The sequence below is a fragment of the Mustelus asterias genome, chromosome 1 (genome assembly GCF_964213995.1).
Source record: "Mustelus asterias chromosome 1, sMusAst1.hap1.1, whole genome shotgun sequence".
Lineage (NCBI taxonomy): Eukaryota > Metazoa > Chordata > Chondrichthyes > Carcharhiniformes > Triakidae > Mustelus > Mustelus asterias.
Genome location: NC_135801.1, coordinates 81,042,059 through 81,061,387, shown reverse-complemented (window position 1 = coordinate 81,061,387; position 19,329 = coordinate 81,042,059). Strand labels below are relative to the sequence as shown.

Below are 19,329 nucleotides of genomic sequence, written 5' to 3'. Positions count from 1 at the left end.
AACCTTGTACTCTGCAGGCAGTTCCTGTTCCCAACATCTGCTCCAACCCACTCGTAATGTCTGCTTCATCATGTGATATCTACCTACCTGGCCTGGAGACCCAGTTGGGGTACGTGTTTCTGAGTTACTGACAGGGGCCTATGAACCATGCGAAGGTGGTTCCTCAGTGAGTGAGGTCTGAGGAGTTTTAATCCTCCCCTTGCATGATGCATGCACGACCTGTGATGAGAGACTTGAATGAGAACAGACAAGATGAAAGGGTTCTCAGTTCTCATTGTGCAGATTATCATTTGTCACTGTGTGCAGACACATCAGGTCAATATGAGTGGGTGTTGTGTACCATGAAGCTGTTTGATATCTAATTCTATCACCAAGTAGCTGGGAGACCCACCATCTCTCCATCGGCCATGGTCAGACATGTCAAGACTCTGCCTAGCTCCACAACAGTGGTCAAAATAGTGATGACTGGAGGGCCAGCCTTCTTCCCCCTTCCCCCCTCCCCACCCCCTCACTCATCAGTTCTCTGCCCCTCGCTAGAGTTCACACTTCTATTTGGGCTAACGAGTGGCAAGTAACATTCATGCCACAAATATCAGGCAATGACCATATCCAACAAGAGAGTATCTAACCATCACCCCTTGACATTCAATGGCATTATCATCATTAATCCTCCACAATCAACATCCTAAAACTGAACTCAATTAGCCTTGTAAATACTGAGATTACCACACCAAGTTAGAGGCTGGGAATTCTGCAGTGAGTGACTCCATTCCTGACTTCCCAAAGCCTATCCACCGCCTGCAAAGCACAAGTCAAGAAAGTGATGTAATACTCTTCACTTGTCTGGATGGGTGCAGCACCAACACTCAAGAAGCTGGGCACCATCCAGGACAAGGCAGCCCATTTGATTGGCACCCCATCCACAAGCATCAATTCACTCCACCACCAACATACAGGGGGGAATCAGTGTGTACCATCTACAAGATGCACTGCAGAAACTCACCAAGGATCCTTAGACAGCACCTTCCCAACCCACAACAACTACCATCTGGAAAGATCCAAGCAGCAGATACCCGAGAACACCACCACCTGGAAGTTCCCCTCTGAGCCACCCCTGACTTGGTAATGTATCACCGTTCCTTCACTGTTGCTGTGTCAAAATCCTGGAACTCCCTCCCTAACAGCACTGTGGGTGTATCCACAGCACAGGAACGGAATTGGTTCAATAAGGCAGCTCACCCCCAACTTCTCAAGGGCAGATAGGGATGGGTTACAAATGCTTCCCACCCATGCTTCACATGAATGAGTAAAAGGACACAGATGCCGATGGTAGTGGTAATAATTAAAGAAAAAAAATTGAACAGAAAATCCATTGAGCAGAAGTGATTCTTGTCCCAAGGTCTCAAAGCAGAAAGCTGAAACTTCACAGTTGACTGCAGAATAATTTTAGTATTTTACCCCCTCAATCTATTTCCAGTAAAATGTGGTTCATACTTCCCCGTGTTCTGAGAATGAACGATCTGCCAATTCTCCGTGGTCTGTGGTAAGAGCCTGGAAAAGAAATGCTTTGTCTTCCAATATCCCAAGTTTTTCCTGGACAGTGACTGACAAAAATCATTACTTTTCCATAAGTGTTCTTTAAAGAGGACACTTATGGAAAAGTACAAGCTCTTTCAGTACAGTTAGAACACTGGCATCTGTGTAACAATGTGGAAAATTGCCCAGGCATGTCCAGTACACAAAAATCAGGACAAATCCAACCCAGCCAATTACCGCCCAGTCTATCATAGAAATCATAGAAATCATAGAAACCCTACAGTGCAGAAGGAGGCCATTCGGCCCATCGAGTCTGCACCGACCACAATCCCACCCAGGCCCTACCCCCACATATTTACCCGCTAATCCCTCTAACCTACGCATCTCAGGGGCAATTTTAACCTGGCCAATCAACCTAACCCGCACATCTTTGGACTGTGGGAGGAAACCGGAGCACCCGGAGGAAACCCACGCAAACACGAGGAGAATGTGAAAACTCCACACAGACAGTGACCCGAGCCGGGAATCGAACCCGGGACCCTGGAGCTGTGAAGCAGCAGTGCTAACCACTGTGCTACCGTGCCGCCCCAATTTGCACCCGATCTGCCCTTCCACTCATAAGAGAACTCTGTTTTATCTCACAGCCTTTAGCCTACAGCTGCTAACAGTTAACTGCTGCCTGCAGGCTCTAGCGAGAATTGAACTCGCGACCCCTGGTTTACAAGACCAGTGCTCTAACCGCTGAGCTATGGAGCCAAATGCTAATCATAGAAACCCTACAGTGCAGAAGGAGGCCATTCGGCCCATCGAGTCTGCACCGACCACAATCCCACCCAGGCCCTACCCCCACATATTTACCCGCTAATCCCTCTAACCTATGCATCTCAGGACTCTAAGGGGCAATTTTTTTTTAACCTGGCCAATCAACCTAACCCACACATCTTTGGACTGTGGGAGGAAACCGGAGCACCCAGAGGAAACCCACGCAGACACGAGGAGAATGTGCAAACTCCACACAGACAGTGACCCGAGCCGGGAATCGAACCCGGGACCCTGGAGCTGTGAAGCAGCAGTGCTAACCACTGTGCTACCGTGCTGCTCTCGATCATCAGTAAAGTGATGGAAGGGGTCAACGACAGTGCTATCAAGCAGCACCTGCTCAACAATGACCTGCTCAGTTTTGCCCAGTTTGGGTCTCGCCAGGGTCACTGAGCTCCTAACCTCATTACAGCCAAACTGGAATCAATGGGTATCGGCGGCAAACACTCCGCTGGTTAGAGTCATACCTGGTACATAGGAAGATGGTTGTGGTTGTGGAGGGTCAGTCATCCCAGCTCCACAATATCTCTGCAGGAGTCCCTCAAGGTAGTGCAACAATCTTCATCAATGACCTTACCTCTGTCATAAGGTCAGAAGTGGGGGTGTTTGCCGATGATTGCACAATGTTCAGCACCATTCGTGACTCCTCAGATACTGAAACAGCCCATATTCAAATGCAACAAGATCTGGACAATATCCAAGCTTGGGCTGACAGGTGGCAAGTAACATTCGCGCCACACAAGTGCCAGGCAATGACCATCACCAATAAGAGACTCTCTAACCACCGCCCCTTGACATTCAATGGTGTTACCATCACTGAATCCCCCACTGTCAACATCCTCGGGGTTAACTCACCTCCTGATTCCCCAAAGCCTATCCACCATCTACAAGGCACAAGTCAGGACTATGATGGAATACTCCCCACTTGCCTGGATGGGTGCAGCTCCAACAACAAAGCTTGACACCATTCAGGACAAAGCAGCCTGCTTGATTGGCACCACATCTACAAACATTCAATCTCTCCACCACCTACGCTCAGTAGCAACAGTGTGTACTATCTACAAGATGCACTGCAGCAATTCACCAAAGGTCCTTGCACAGCACCTTCCAAACCCACGACTGCTTCCATCTGGAAGGATAAGAGCAGCAGATACATGGGAACACCACCACCTGCAAGTTTCCTTCCAAGCTACTCACCATCCTGACTTGGAAATATATCACCGTTCCTTCGCAGTCGCTGGGTCAAAATCCTGGAATTCCCTCCCCAATGGCATTGTGGGTCAACCCACAGAACATGGACTGCAGCGATTCAAGAAGGCAGCTCACCACCATCTACTCAAGGGCAACTAAGGATGGCAATAAATGCTGGCCAGCCATGTCCCACAAATGAATAAAAAAAAAGGAAGGCCTGGATTCTGTTGCATTGATGGGAATCTTGCCCACTGATCAGAGGATCGGTCAGAAATCCCCACCAATTCTGTATGGGAGGCCTGACAGAATCAAGTGCCCTGTGGGTACTGCCTTGGCCACCACTGGGCCTTCCCCACGATTGAGAACCCCTGCGACAGAAGTGTTGCTTGCCAAGAGCAGCAAGCCAAAGGGCAGCAGCCCTCGTGCTGCCAAGAGCAGAGGGAGCAATGGTTGCCGGTGAAGTGCACCACCCAAGGCCTAGTTCACAGTGGGACCATTGGATGAAGGTGAGATGGGGCTGACTGGGTGGGAGTCGCGGGAAGTGGGGAGGGTGATGGGGGGGGGGGGGGTCAGAGGCCAAGCCAGAGGCAATGCTGGGTCCTTTGATCTGGCACAGAGTGCCTGAGAGTTAGGGACCACCCCCACCCCAGAAGGCCACTGCAAAACCAGCAGGGTTGGCTGTGCTGCCTTCCAAGGGCAGGGGAGAGCCATGCCAAGACCATTTCATGCCTAAGTCAACACTAAATTACAATGGACTCAGAGCTAATGGTGCCCAATGCCCACAGCCAGGAATGCCATGGCAGTTCCTTCTACTCTCCATTACATCCAGTCCAAAATCTCCATTTGCAAACCAATTCACAAGAGGGTGAAATACTGCAGAATGATTTCATTACATAGAGCACACAGTAAAACACACATTCAAAATTTGACTATATAAATGATTTGGATGGTCTGAACTGACCATATTAATTGTGATATTAATGAATACTTCAGGATGTTTTCTATCAGTATAGTTCTGCGCTTTGATCTGCTCAACACAAGTTGAACATAATTATCAATCATAGATGGATTTTGTCCATAATTTTGAACAAATGTGTTTTCTTCATGTGTATGACATTACTACATAATTTCAAGTCAGTTTAAAATACTGACAGATAGCACGAAAACCAAATGGGAATGACTTTTTAGGGATCAGGTTATTTTGGATAATTGGACCAGGTTGCACTGGGTGATGGAGAATTGGTTTGGAAGTGACCTGGATAGCCTGCTCCATTGTGCCACATTAAAACGGACAGATTCAAGGGGCTGCAGAGCCAGCGAGACCCTGCGTGACGCAAGTGTACCTTTAAGAATTTTTTTAAAAATCATGTTCTCTGCAGCTATAACAGCTTTGTTTTTTTTATTGTTGCCGGGCTGTCAGCGAGAAATCCTTTCATTGCTGCTTCAATGGTTTAAATGGGGTTTTGTTTATTTTTACTCTGGGCCTCAGGTACTTTCTGGGATCTTTTATGAACCTGCATTGTGAAGGGGAGATTGATTGACAAGTCAGTCAGGTGGTTCCTCTCCAGAAGAATTCAAGGACTCACTTTCAGTTTTGATTTTAGAGTCAGAACTTGCCCTGGTTGTCAAATGGCAGGCAATTTTTCTCTTTCTCCCTGGTATTGGAAATTTTGCTGGCGAGCTGAAAGCAAGGCTTTTTGCCTTCCTGGAGTGAAAATTCTGCTGTTGGTGATTTGCTAGCTAGTAACTAAGTGTCTCTTTCTCTCTCCCTGGTGTTTTGGGAAGCTGCTCTGACTCCAAGCTTGTGTGTGTATACATCAAGAGAGCTGCAGTATTCAGCCAAAGGACTAAGTTCCAGCATCACGTGAGCATTTGTATTTTCTGTGCTAAACCTGTGGGAAGGGTTTTGTCTGGGGAAGTTTGTTTGATTGGAACATCTCATATATTTTTCATGGGTTGTACAATATCATGGTTGTTTTTCTTTCTTGTTTGTAATTGGTAAAAGTTATTGCTATATGGTAACTGTATTCTTCAATAAACTTTGTTTGATAAAAGCTCCCTAATGGGTCAGTTGAATCATACTGTAAGTGAAATATCTCATGCTTACCCTAACCAAATTCAAATTGCAAAACTTATGATCAAAGTCGACTTCATAAAACACTTTGCCGTTTCTGACCTGAATTATAACACCTGTGTCACACTCACCAGCAAGGTGAGAGCTCCTCAGGTATTGCTGGGTAGCACTGGGCAGCGGTGGGCCTTCCCGGGAAAAAGAACCTTGTGGGCAGAAGTTGCAAGAGCCAGGCCCAAGACAGGTGTGAAGACAGGTCTTGTCAGCTTGGATCGGAAATGTCTCAACTTGTTGAGACTCTGAATTGGACTTGATTTGGTTGAATTGGAATAAAAAAAAGAGTTGCCAGCCAGTGGCCAGCAACTCCATTGAACAGCAGTGGCACTGGAGAGTCAGTAGCTGTTCCTGCTACAGCACCCACACTATGGTGATCTCAGGCCACAGGTGAGTGACAGCAGAAAGGGGAGGGGGTGTGTCATCGGGTGGAGATAGTGGGGAAAGAGTGTTGGCAGCAAGGGCAGGGGATGGTTATCAGTAGGCACACCACCCCCACTTCCCAATGCCAGGCAGTTCAATCAGATACTGAGTTCCTGACAATGAACGACCACTGCCCTGGTATCCCCCACCCCCATCAGGAGCCCCAATCAACACTTCACAGGTTCGCGTGTTATGTTCCTTACATAATGAGCCTCTCCCTGCTGCTCAGTTAGCATTAGCAGCAATGGAATGAGGTCCTTCAGTGGGCATTAATTGGAGCAGAACAGGAAGGCTGTTCATGGGCCATCTCATCATGGGCTTGAATCAAGATAGCAGTGGGAAGATGATAGCATTACTGCCCAATAAAATGCCCCTTGCCAAACACACCATGTGTGAGGGTATTAAATTCCACCAATAGTGTGAATTTTCACTCCCCATACAAAGTGAGTTTGAACAATCTGGACCCAGTGGCATGATGAAGCACTAGGACTGGACGGGATGAGGGGCACAATTTTAAAGTTGGACGGGTTCAACTGCAGGCATGGGGGGATGGCAACGTTGGATTGGGAGCTCGACCTAACCCTGCTCACTTCCATGTTTCACTCGGTTGGGGGTGTTTGCAGGCGAGTGGGAAATCCCAGTAGAACTGTCAGGTAAGTAATGTTAATATTTAAAACCACAATTCACTGAGTATTCATCCCAGAATTCTAGCTTTAACGTACAGTGCTGAGGTTTCCTGGGCTGTGTGAAACTACCTTGGTGAGAGGAGCTTGTCAGTGAGACTGAGAAGCTGGAAAACCAGCAAACAGTGAGAGTGAATAACTACATCCTTGCCTAGGTGAGAGGCCCATACAGACAGCACTCTGTATGCTCTCCCTGCTTGACAGGTGATTTCCAACTGCTTGGAAGGTAGTTCACCTGGACTTCACTCACTTTGATGTCTACATTCCCAGCTCTTAGACATTACTGCAGCATGAAAACATCGAATGAAGTCTTTCCTTGGGTCTCCAACAAGGAATCGAAGGAGCACCACAAGCAACACACAAAGCATCTGATCACCTCTCCATTCTTCTCTGGAATCAGTTTAACCATTCTGACACCAGCCTTTAACCAGGAATCCTTCCTTTGACAGAATCAATGCGTCATCTCACCCACCCTCTCTTATTGACTCAGATGCTGATGTCCTGGCTGAGTTCAAGAGTCATAGCAAAGCCCACCGACAGAACCTGACCCAGTGCCAACCTCCCCACTGCATGCAGGTTTGTTAGACTAAAATTATTTCCTAGACGTTCACCAAATTATTAACGCAATGTGGCAACCAAATCCCAGCTTTGTCTGCTACATCCATCAGCATCAATGAGGTAAACCCAAAATGCACTGCAAGTTTTGTGTACCACTATGCACTGATGCAAGATGCATTGCAAGAACTCACTAAGACTCCTTAGATAGCGCTTTCAAAACCCAGAACCGCCACCATCTAGAAGGACAAAAGCAGCAGACACATGGGAACATCACTACCTGAAAGTTCCCCTCCAAACCACTCACCATCCTGATTTGAAAATATATCACTGTTCTTTCAGTGACACTGAGTCAAAATCCTGAAACTCTCTCCTTAACAGCACTGTGAGTGCACTTACACCACATGGACTGCAGCAGTTCAAGGCAGCAGCTCACCACCACCTTCTCAAGGTCAATTAGGGATGGGCAATAAATGCTGGTCTAGCTAGTGATGCCCACATCCCGTAAATGAATTTTTAAAAAACCCAAATAACACTAGCACATGAGTTTTCATTTTAATGTTAACAGACAGGCCTGATTATTATATCACTAACCAGCTTTCTCGCTGAGCTTTCCTTCAGTTCTGGCCGGACTTACTGCTCCACAGATGCTGTGACCAGTAAACTGTTCAATTCTCTGGAGTCCTACCTGGATGATAGGATCTCATTTACATGCATTACGAGGGGTTCACCTGACTTGGGCAGCAGCCTCGATAGGCTGGTGTTAAAACAACCACGGGCAGAATCTCTACAGCAATAAGCATCGTGTGGCTTTAGCTCTCATTCTGACCAGCTTTCATTGGCAGAGTTAAAATTGTTCTTGCTGAACCAGTACAAATCCTAATTTAGTTCTCAGAGACACTAGAGTGAAACTCATGCGCATCATTAAGAAACACAACTCGTGCCAGCACATCTGTGAGGAGCAGCTGCATTCTTCTTTGCACTTGAGTAGAATCACAGAATCCCTAAGGTGCCATTTGGCCCATCGAGTCTGCACCAGCTCTCCTCTGTCCCATTGCCATATCTCCACACATTCACCATGGCTAGCCCATCAAATCTACACATTTTTGGACTGTGGGAGGAAACTGGAGCACCCAGGGGAAACCTATGCAGACACGGGGAAAACATGCAAACTCCACACAGTCACCCAAGGCCGGAATCGAACCCAGGTCCCTGGCACTGTGAGGCAGCATCTGTCCAATGTAAGTTTAAAAATTCCGACCCAGGCAAAATCTAATTCACCATACAATCCACTGATTAAAAGTCAATTGACTCCTTAAAAGATTGAATTAAATTCAGTCTCTCCTTGCCTCAGCATGATATGGCACAGAAGACCTAAGCAGTTAAAGCTTAATCAATGTTTTATAAAAGGTCACATATGTTTTTCAAACTCCCTTCTCAATTTAACCTGCCACCTTCAAAGACCCAACCCCTCCAGTCTCTCTGTTCCTGTACCCCTTTAAATGCATTTAATTTAAAGTTTATTTATTAGTAGGCTTACATTAACACTGCAATGAAGTTACTGCAAAAATCCTCTAGTGGCCACACTCCGGTGCCTGTTCGGGTACACTGAGGGAGAATTTAGCATGGCTAATGCACCTAACCAGCACGTCTTTCGGACTGTGGGAGGAAACCAGAGGGCCCAGAGGAAACCCACACAGACACGGGGAGAATGTGCAGGCTCCACACAGTGACCCAAGCTGCAAATCAAACTCGGGTCCCTAGTGGCTGTGAGCCAGCAGTGCTAACCACTGTGCCACTTGGCCGCCCGGCGACACTGTATATGGCCTCTGCATTCTTCATACCAATATATATTGAGTCATTTTGCTCAGTGTTAAATTGCATCTGCCACGTAACTGCCCATTTCAATAGGCTCTGTCCTCCTTAATTCTATTGCTATCCACCTCAATGTTTAGAAATAACACAAGTTATACATCTTATACCCTACATACCCAAGTCCAGGTCCATAAGATATGCCAAAAACAGTATTTCTAAGGCCGCAGATGTAATTTATGTTTATAGTAGCAGGTACATCTGCAGTGAGTGAATTATTTCTGTAAAGCTGTCAGGATAATACTAACCAATTTCTAAAATCAACATTCTAAATGGCTATTGAAAGATTTTTACAATCCTGTGCTAGGCATCAAAAGGAAGAATTGGAAATATCCTGCCAATGTGGTGTTCTTCAGAGGTTAAGGTTGAAAAATGTTGTTGAGACAGAGTAAATGGGCTTTAATTGCATCTAAACTAATTTCACTTAATCTCTGTATTTCTCGATTGGGGATGTGTAATGTTAAAACTGAGGCAAAAAACGAAGTATGTTTAATTTCACCAGCACTGACACTCTTGACTATCACAAACACAAAAAGTGGAAAATTCCTACCTACCCTAGTTCTGAACTCTTTTGTCTCTCCAGTTTCTTTATCTGCCGCCATACTCCCTCAGGCCTCACTTTGTCTGAGGCCCATCTCCTACTCCTTTAACCCCATTCCCACCAAACTACTGACCACAAAGTCTCCTTCCCTGCCTCCCTCTCCCACCATTCTAGCTGACTTTGCAAGTGATTCCCTTTCTCTCAGTACTCTCCCTTTCAAAACAGCCATCATCAAACCCTCCTCAAGGGATATACAATCAATCCCTCCATTCTTGCAAATTACTGCCCTATTTCCAACCTTACTTTCCCTTTCCAATCCCTTGGGTTTGTCGTTGCTTCCAAAATGTATAGCCAACTCTTCTGGAATATTTTTGTATTTCTGTAATGATGTTTCCATCTATCATAGCATCCCGCATGACTCTGACAAGGGTGTATCCATCAATTCTGACTATTGCTTCTTTAGCTCCAAACCTCTTGACACAATTGACAGCTACGCCTTCCTCAAATACTTATCCATTGTCAGTTCAATAGGACGAAGTTCCACCCCTATCTGTTAACCCGCGGGCTCTGCATTCTTCTAACTCTGGCCTCTTGTACATTCCTCCCTTGCCGTCATCGCACCATTGGTGGCTGTGTTTGTAGCTACCTTGGTCCTACACACCAAAATCCTGAAACCATTTGGGTTTTACAGTTCTCAATCTTTCATTAAGGCCCAGCTTGAAATCATGTCTTTAATCAAGCTTCCAGTCTCCACTCATAATATCTTTCTTCAATCAGTAACAGATTTTTCTAAGGTTGTGTGACATGCCTTTGGACACTTAGCTATGCCAAAGTTGTTAAAATAACCATAATTGGCTAAGATGGATTCCTCACACTTCGGAATATTGAGCAGGTTATTTCTCATTGTGCTTGGGTCTAAATAAATACTTGTACAAAGCACCTGAGAGAGAAACTGCGCACCGGTAAAATGAACCACTCTGATTATATGTCCTCCAATTTAACTTGAAAACAATTGGGTCAGCGCCTACCCAGGTGGGCCCCACTCTCCACCAACTTCCTTCCACACAAAAATCGACAGTGTCCTTCATGCCAGAAAACATCTCGAGGAGTGTAATCAGACACCAAGTCAAATAAGGAAACATTCGGACAAATGACCATAAACTTGATCAACGACAGATCCTATCAAGCCAACTACTAATGACCAAGTTCAACAGTGGAGAATCTGCCTTGTGCGCAAACATATCAGTTGTACTCTAGGTCGTGCATAAGGAAATAGGCAAATAAATAAAGGTATAAGGTTAGGTTTCTGTAATTGGTTCCAGGTTTGATATGCAGCTTATCCTCTTGGGTAATATTGCACATGTTTTTGTTTTTAATAATGCTGACATGCAGCCTGTACTGACTGACACAAATGAATACAGTTTGCAGAATCGCCTGTAACAAATTAAATGAAATAGAAGTGCAACTGATTATCTAAGAGCTAACTCTCTTTTAGCCAGAAAAAACAAATCAATCACCCTCAGGCACTGCTGTGCTTAAGAGACATTTAAGTGAATTATCAGAGGTTCAAGCTGCAGTTTCCCTATATGCTGTTCTCCATAAACTAATTTACCACCCATCAAATGTCACAGCATATTAGAAGTGTAAAGCCTTTTGCGCACCTCGCTGAACACACAGACATACATTTTCGCACGGAATTTCAAGAATATGAATGTACTACAAGAATGTGTAAATAATGAGATCACAACAATTATTCATACGACATTAATGGGGCTAAATTGGAAAGTTCTTGCAATTAGGCACCGGGATTGTGTTGTGTAATTAGTCCAGATCTGCTGCAAACGATGAAGGCAGCACCCAAACTTCAAGCTGCCTGTTCATTCTAATGATGATGGTGTGCAGCCCAGTGATGCTGAATGGCTGCATCCCTCAGCACAGAAGCTCTGCCGCAGGAGATTCAGATGGGCACTTCCATTGGGTGGCATACAAAAAAAGTCTGATAGAAGTGCATTGGCTGCCGTAACAGAAAATTTGCTGTCACTGTCAAAGAGCATGGAGAAGTTTGGTTCCAACTTGGCACAGTGCTCTCCATAAACCCTGGAGCCAATCCACTCCAGCATGGAAGTGAGCCAATTCCATTTGAATTCTGGACCTAGCCATGAAGCAGTGTCTGATGTCTCAGACTCCACTACCACACAAGCAGAAGCCATCCATGTGTAATGGAAGCTCAGACTGAGGTCATTAGATCTCAGCTTGTTGCCACGCAAGCTTAGAGTCTGACCATCGAGGCTGTGAATACTATCACACAGAGGTGATATTGGGCAAATATTTATGAATGTTACAAGTAGGCTTACATTAACACTGCAATGAAATTACTGGGAAAATCCCCTAGTTGCCACACTCCGGCACCTGTTCGGGTACATTGAGGGAGAATTTAGCATGGCCAAAGCACCTAACCAGCACGCCTTTCAGATTGTGGGAGGAAACCGGAGCACCCGGAAGAAACCCACGCAGACACGGGGAGAACGTGTAAACTCCACACAGACAGTGACCCAAGCTGGGAATTGAACCCAGGTCCCTGGCGCTGTGAGGCAGCAGTGCGAACCACTGTGCCACCATGTCACTCCTAGGCACCGGGATTGTGATGAGTTTCAGAACAGTTCAGCAATCTATTCTCCAGTAGATCACTGGGATTGCTGAGGTGCCGCTCTGGGGTGGGGCAGCAGTGGCTCTGTCGAGCATGAAGCTGCTGTGCTTTCTCAGGAGGTCAGCATTTGTGCTCCCACCATTGCAACTTTGCCAGTGCCTTTGCTGTTGCCCGTCTGTCACTCAGCTCAGACTGCCACCCATGTGAACTCTGAAGTCAGGCCTTATAGACCCAGAGCTGCTCAAGGACCTCCTGAAAATCCATCTGCAGGTTCCACTGCTGAACACCAGCAACTTTGCAAAAGCAATGGTGCAGCCACAAGAGTAATACTGCATAGGAGCACCAGGACAGGAGGGACAGAATGCACACAGGTAGGTGGTTGAGTTGTATGTGGAATATAGCATGGTTTGTTTGATAAAATTGGTTTGGAATGGTTGTTTTGTGTTGGCTTTTGTGGATGGTGCTCTGATAGTCTGTAACTGAGGAATGGCAAGGTGTGACATTACTGTACGATGTGGATCCAGGGTTGTATTTGCAGGAATCCGATTAGGCGCTCACAGACAGCCCATCTTAAATGCGGATGTTCCAACTACCTCCTCCATTCCCCCTGCCCCTCATCCTGCTTCCTCCACATCCATTTCCTCCTCTACCACCTGAGGTACTTCCCTGTGTTATCAATAAACAGGTAATGTTCAAACATACAAGACTCAAAACTTCATTGTGAGACCTACTGAACATACAACAGAACAGAAGACTGGCCAAGAATGAATGCATCATGACTGCTGCCAGGATAATGGACATTCAACAGCCTGATGTGTTATAATTCAACGCTCATTCACTGATGTAAAGGAGAAAACTGGAGCCCGTCTTGCTTTTACATCAGTTTATTAATGGAACCCAGAAAACAGAGGTACAGACTTCCTTTTCCTCACCCCTCCACAGGTGGAAATGGTTCCTATATATCAAAATAATACCTTAATCTTTTCCCAGTTATTAACAGCTGAACTCACTCGCAACAAGAGCATGCACTTAAATGTGACAGGGTTGGAACAGTAACATGATATGCTGAGCATGGCTGTGCATTGATTGTGCATTGAATGAGTGGTAACCTCTGGGTTCGAAGTACATTTCATTGTTACTCGTAATGCCCATTAAACCACTCTTGTGCTTTCGATGGCATCCTGCACTGTGGGGAAGACTGCTGTCCTAACATAAGAAGCCTTAGTCAATTTCCTTTTGCAACAATGGACGCAAATACAGGGATATTAGATATGTTGCCTGTTCCAGCTGCAAAGAATCCCAACATGAAGAAATTCAACACCAAGGTCACATTCACAACCACTGACAGTGCAGTCCACACACAGCTCTGAGGTTGCAAGTCTGGTTTCAAGAGGTGGCAGAGTTCTACGAGCAACTCTTTCCTGAATTGAGACAGTGAACACATTGCTCTTGGCTTAGATACAGCTATGAAAAGTTCTCCTGGAAGACCCTGACCCCGTGGCAGGTGTTTCCTGTCCGGGAAGGGGATGTAAAATGGGGTGGATGCCCATCCCACCACCTTCCCGCCCACCACTGAGCTCTCCCCCAGAATGTAGGGGGCAGACAGGTGCCAAAATCACCAGCCATATTTAAATGACTAATTGAGGATGAATTAGCTTTATCAAACTAATTGAACCTGATAATAGGTTGCTCATGCCATAAAACATTTGGCATAGGCAGTCAAGTGGAAGCAAGAAGCCTGATTTTTAAACTTTAATATTCAAAGGAAGGGGGTGGTGATGCTGTGGGAGCTGCCCTTGGTCGATCATGGGGCATCCATCTCCTTCTTGGGGGGTGGGGTGGGATCCTTCCTGAATATATGATTACATGTGCATCTTTAAGAGAAGGCATTAACTAGAGCGAAGAAGTCCAAAATGGCAGCACGAGCTGTTGGCTGATGTTACAAGCTGCCGACTTTACATTCTTCTGGTAGATGCTTGCTACGTTACGGTTAACATCTTCACCATGATGATGTGTGGTGTGGGCTGCACCAGAAGTGAAGGTGGCATGGATGCCATTTTGCTACGAAAATGACACAGGTAAAACTACAACTACCAGTGCTTTAGGGTCAAATTTTATGACCCAAAACAATACACTATAAAGAAAATAAAGAGACAGGCTATTTTACAAAACCCCATGGAAAACAATGTTTCCCGCAGTTTAAGTGATATAACACATATTGTAAATGTGCAACAATTTCTGATCAAATTTGCAGTTAATTAAACAATGCAAATGACTTGTCTTGCCTATTCATTTTCTTTCATCGGTTTATTTTAAAAAACAATTAAACATGGCGTGTATGAAAAAGCAATATAAAACACAATTCATGCAAAACATTTTTATCTGGGCCCTGTGCCAATAAAGTATTAAACTAATAAAGCAAAATAAAACACCGCACATAAATAATTCACTAAAATTCATATTTCATTTGTTTAAGAAATTCTCCTTACATGTCTGCATGTTATTATTTCAAACAGCTTTTTATTTATTGCTTCTAGCTGCAAATGAAGACTTGTTAATATGATGGAAAACTTCATTGAGCAGGACAATTTTGACCTCAATGCATGTGTGAATATTCTATACATTTGGAGGTGGCACAAGTAACCAACAAACTACCGATTATGGAATTATCCATTTACGATGAAAAAAAGACAACTGAGAAGCGTACACTAATAATAGCAAATTACTGCGGATGCTGGAATCTGAAACCAAAAGAGAAAATGCTGGAAAATCTCAACAGATCTGGCAGCATCTGTAAGGAGAGAAAAGAGCTGACGTTTCAAGTCCAGATGACCCTTTGTCATTTTGGGAATGTTTTATCTTTGAACAAACTTATTATTTAAAAACAAACCCATGATGATTAAACTTGGAAAAAAACCCACATACTGGTGGTGAAATCTGTCTTGGGCTGTAGTTCGAAACGGGCAATAGTAAATTGGTAATTTTTTATCTGGCAGGGGGTAATTGCTAGGCTAACCAAACCCAAAATGGAAAATTGGCAAGCTAACACAATTTGCAATTTGTATTTTTCTACGAGAAAGTACATGTGCTGAAATCAGGAGTCACAAATTCCCATAATACTTCTGCAGATTTTAAATAGTAAATTTAAAAATTAAATAAGAGAAAACTTAAACACATAAAATTACATTTACAGTGAAAATTAGTTTCACAGAACATTTCCTCCAAAAATATTTCTACTTGGTTAGACTCACAAATAACCTATTGATATTTAATCTATAAAGATTCTAGCAATATCACAAGGCACTCACTGTTGCTATAGGGAAGATATGTCACAGGGTTCCTCACTCTCTATAACACTGCAATGTAGAGAATTCCAAAAGCTTTAGAACAAAACCCTGCTTTCTGAAGACAATAGACACGCTTCTGGGTGGCTGAAGACTGCTCACTCCACTTCTTCTCACAGCTCTGACCTCGCAAATAGCATACTCCAGAATCTAGCATGGCCAGTCCCAACACAGACACTTTCTAAATATGATTTTTATCTCTTTCATCTTTAAAACTGTTGTTCACACCATCTCCCTGAACTTAACTGTCCTCAAAATATATAAATCTTTCATGTTCTCTATCACCACCAATCCCCCCTCCCCCCCACCCCACCCCGCAATCTTGGGTCAAATAAAACTTAATAACCTTTCCCAAGTTTACTTACGACCATTCCCAAATTTACATTTTATATTAATGACTTGGATGAAGTGATTGAAGGGATGATTGCCAAATTTGCTGATGACACAAGCATAGGTAGGAAGTTGTGAAGAGGACATAAGGAAGCTACAAAAAGATTTAGATCAGTTAAGTGAGTGGGAAAAATCTGGCAGTATAATGGAGTATAATATGAGAAAATAGGAAATTGTCCATTTTTGGCAGGAAGAATTAAAAAATACATATGATCTAAATGGTGAGAGATTGCAGAGCTCTGAAATGCGGAAGAATCTGGAGTGTCCTAGAGCAAAATGCTAGTATACAAGTACAGCTAGTAATTTTGAAAGCAAATGGAATGTTATAATTTATTGTGAGGGGAATTGAATACAAAAGTGGGGACGTTATGCTTTAGTTATGATGTGGAGATGCCGGCATTGGACTGCGGTAAACGCAGTAAGAAGTCTCACAACACCAGGTTAAAGTCCAACAGGTTTATTTGGGAGCAAAAGCCACTAGCTTTCGGAGCACTGCCCCTTCGTCAGGTGAGTGAGAGTTCTATTCACAAACAGGGCATATAAAGACACAAACTCAATTTACAAAATAATGATTGGAATGCGAGTCTTTACAGGTAATCAAGTCTTAAAGGTACAGACAATGTGAGTGGAGAGAGCGTTAAGCACAGGTTAAAGAGATGTGTATTGTCTCCAGACAGGACAGTTCGTGGGATTTTGCAAGTCCAGGCAAGTCATGGGGGTTACAGATAGTGTGACATGAACCCAAGATACCGGTTGAGGCTGTCCTCATGTGTGCGGAACTTGGCTATCAGTCTCTGCTCAGCGACTCTGCGCTGTCGTGTGTCGTGAGGGCCGCCTTGGAGAACGTTAACGGGAGATCAGAGGCCGAATGCCCGTGACCGCTGAAGTGTTCCCCAACAGGAAGAGAACACTCTTGCCTGGTGATTGTCGAGCGGTGTTCATTCATCCGTTGTTGTAGCGTCTGCATGGTTTCCCCAATGTACCATACCTCGGGATATCCTTTCCTGCAGCGTATCAGGGAGACAACGTTGGCCGAGTTGCAAGAGTATGTACCGTGTACCTGGTGGATGGTGTTCTCACGTGAGAGGATGGCATCTGTGTCAATGATCCGGCATGTCTTGCAGAGGTTGCTGTGGCAAGGTTGTGTGGCATCGTGGTCACTGTTCTCCTGAAGGCTGGGTAGTTTGCTGCAGACAATGGTCTGTTTGAGGTTGTGTGGTTGTTTGAAGGCAAGAAGTGGGGATGTGGGGATGGCCTTGGCGGGATGTTCGTCTTCATCAATGACATGTTGAAGGCTCCGGAGAAGATGTTGTAGCTTCTCCGCTCCGGGGAAGTACTGGACGACGAAGGGTACTCTGTCCACCGTATCCCATCTTTATCTTCTGAAGTGGTCAGGGTATACACAGGATCTGCTCAGATGAGGAGGATCGCAACAGACACCTCCAGACGCTGAAAGATGCCCTCATAAGAACAGGATATGGCGCTCGACTCATCGATCGACAGTTCCGACGCGCCACAGCGAAAAACCGCACCAACCTCCTCAGAAGCCAAACATGGGACACGGTGGACAGAGTACCCTTCGTCGTCCAGTACTTCCCCGGAGTGGAAAAGCTACGACATCTTCTCTGGAGTCTTCAAAATGTCATTAATGAAGACAAACATCTCGCCAAGGCCATCCCCACACCCCCACTTCTGGCCTTCAAACAACCACACAATTTCAAACAGACCATTGTCCGCAGCAAACTACCCAGCCTTCAGGAGAACAGTGACCACGACACCACACAACCCTGCCACAGCAACCGCTGCAAGACGTGCCAGATCATTGACACGGATGCCATCATCTCATGTGAGAACACCATCCACCAGGTACACGGTACATACTCCTGCAACTTGGCCAACGTTGTCCACCTGATACGCTGCAGGAAAGGATGTCCCGAGGCATGGTACATTGGGGAGACCATGCAGATGCTACGACAACGGATGAATGAACACCGCTCGACAATCACCAGGCAAGAGTGTTCTCTTCCTGTTGGGGAACACTTCAGCAGTCACGGGCATTCGGCCTCTGATCTTCGGGTAAGTGTTCTCCAAGGCGGCCTTCATGACACACGACAGCGCAGAGTCGCTGAGCAGAGACTGATAGCCGAGTTCCGCACACATGAGGACAGCCTCAACCGGGATCTTGGGTTCATGTCACACTATCTGTAACCCCCACGACTTGCCTGGACTTGCAAAATCCCACTAACTGTCCTGTCTGGAGACAATACACATCTCTTTAACCTGTGCTTAACGCTCTCTCCACTCACATTGTCTGTACCTTTAAGACTTGATTACCTGTAAAGACTCGCATTCCAATCATTATTTTGTAAATTGAGTTTGTGTCTTTATATGCCCTGTTTGTGAATAGAACTCCCACTCACCTGACGAAGGGGCCGCGCTCCGAAAGCTAGTGGCTTTTGCTACCAAATAAACCTGTTGGACTTTAACCTGGTGTTGTGAGACTTCTTACCATGCTTCAGTTACACAGAGCACTAGTGAGACCACATTTGCAGTAATCTGTAAGAGTAATGATCACTTTATTTAAAGAAAGATGTAAATGCATTGGAAGCAGTGCAGAGAAGATTTGCTCGACTGATAACTGGAATGGGTGGGTTGTCTAATAATGAAAGATTGGACAGGCTAGGCTTGGATCTATTGGAATTTAGAAAAGGAAGAGGCAACTTTATTGAAATATATCAGATCCTAAGGGTCTTGACAGGGTGAAAGTGCAGAGGTTGTTTCCTTTTGTGGGAGAATCTTAAACTAGAAGTTACTGTTTAAAAATAAGGGTCGCCCATTTAAAACAGAGATGTGGTGAAATTTTTTCCACTCAGTGTGTCGTGAGGCAGAATTGGATAGATTCTTGGTAAGCAAAGGGCTGATAGTATATCAGGAGTAGCACAGTGCAAATCTGAAGTTACTATCAGATCTGCCATAATCTTATTAAATGGCAGAGCAGGCTCCTGGGACTGAATGGCCTACTCCTGTTCCTTATTCTTATATTCATTTGTACTTATAACCTTTGCAAGTTATAAAACCTTTTCGCTCTCTTTGAAAGTTAACAACTTAAATCCAAACCCTCACCTATTACCTATTGCAAATTTCAACCCATGTTGTTACTTGTAGAACGTCATATTTGGCCATGTTTTTTTTTAAAGTGCCTT

The 19,329-nt window shown here is 44.9% G+C and overlaps 1 non-coding gene across 1 annotated transcript; it reads right to left on the bottom strand.

Annotated features, from left to right (window-relative positions):
• Nucleotides 1-2,219: 2,219 nt before the first annotated feature.
• Nucleotides 2,220-2,292, bottom strand: trnat-ugu (transfer RNA threonine (anticodon UGU)). The gene has a single exon. It is a non-coding gene; the product is annotated as a tRNA-Thr (tRNA).
• Between the last annotated feature and the right edge of the window lie 17,037 nt (nucleotides 2,293-19,329).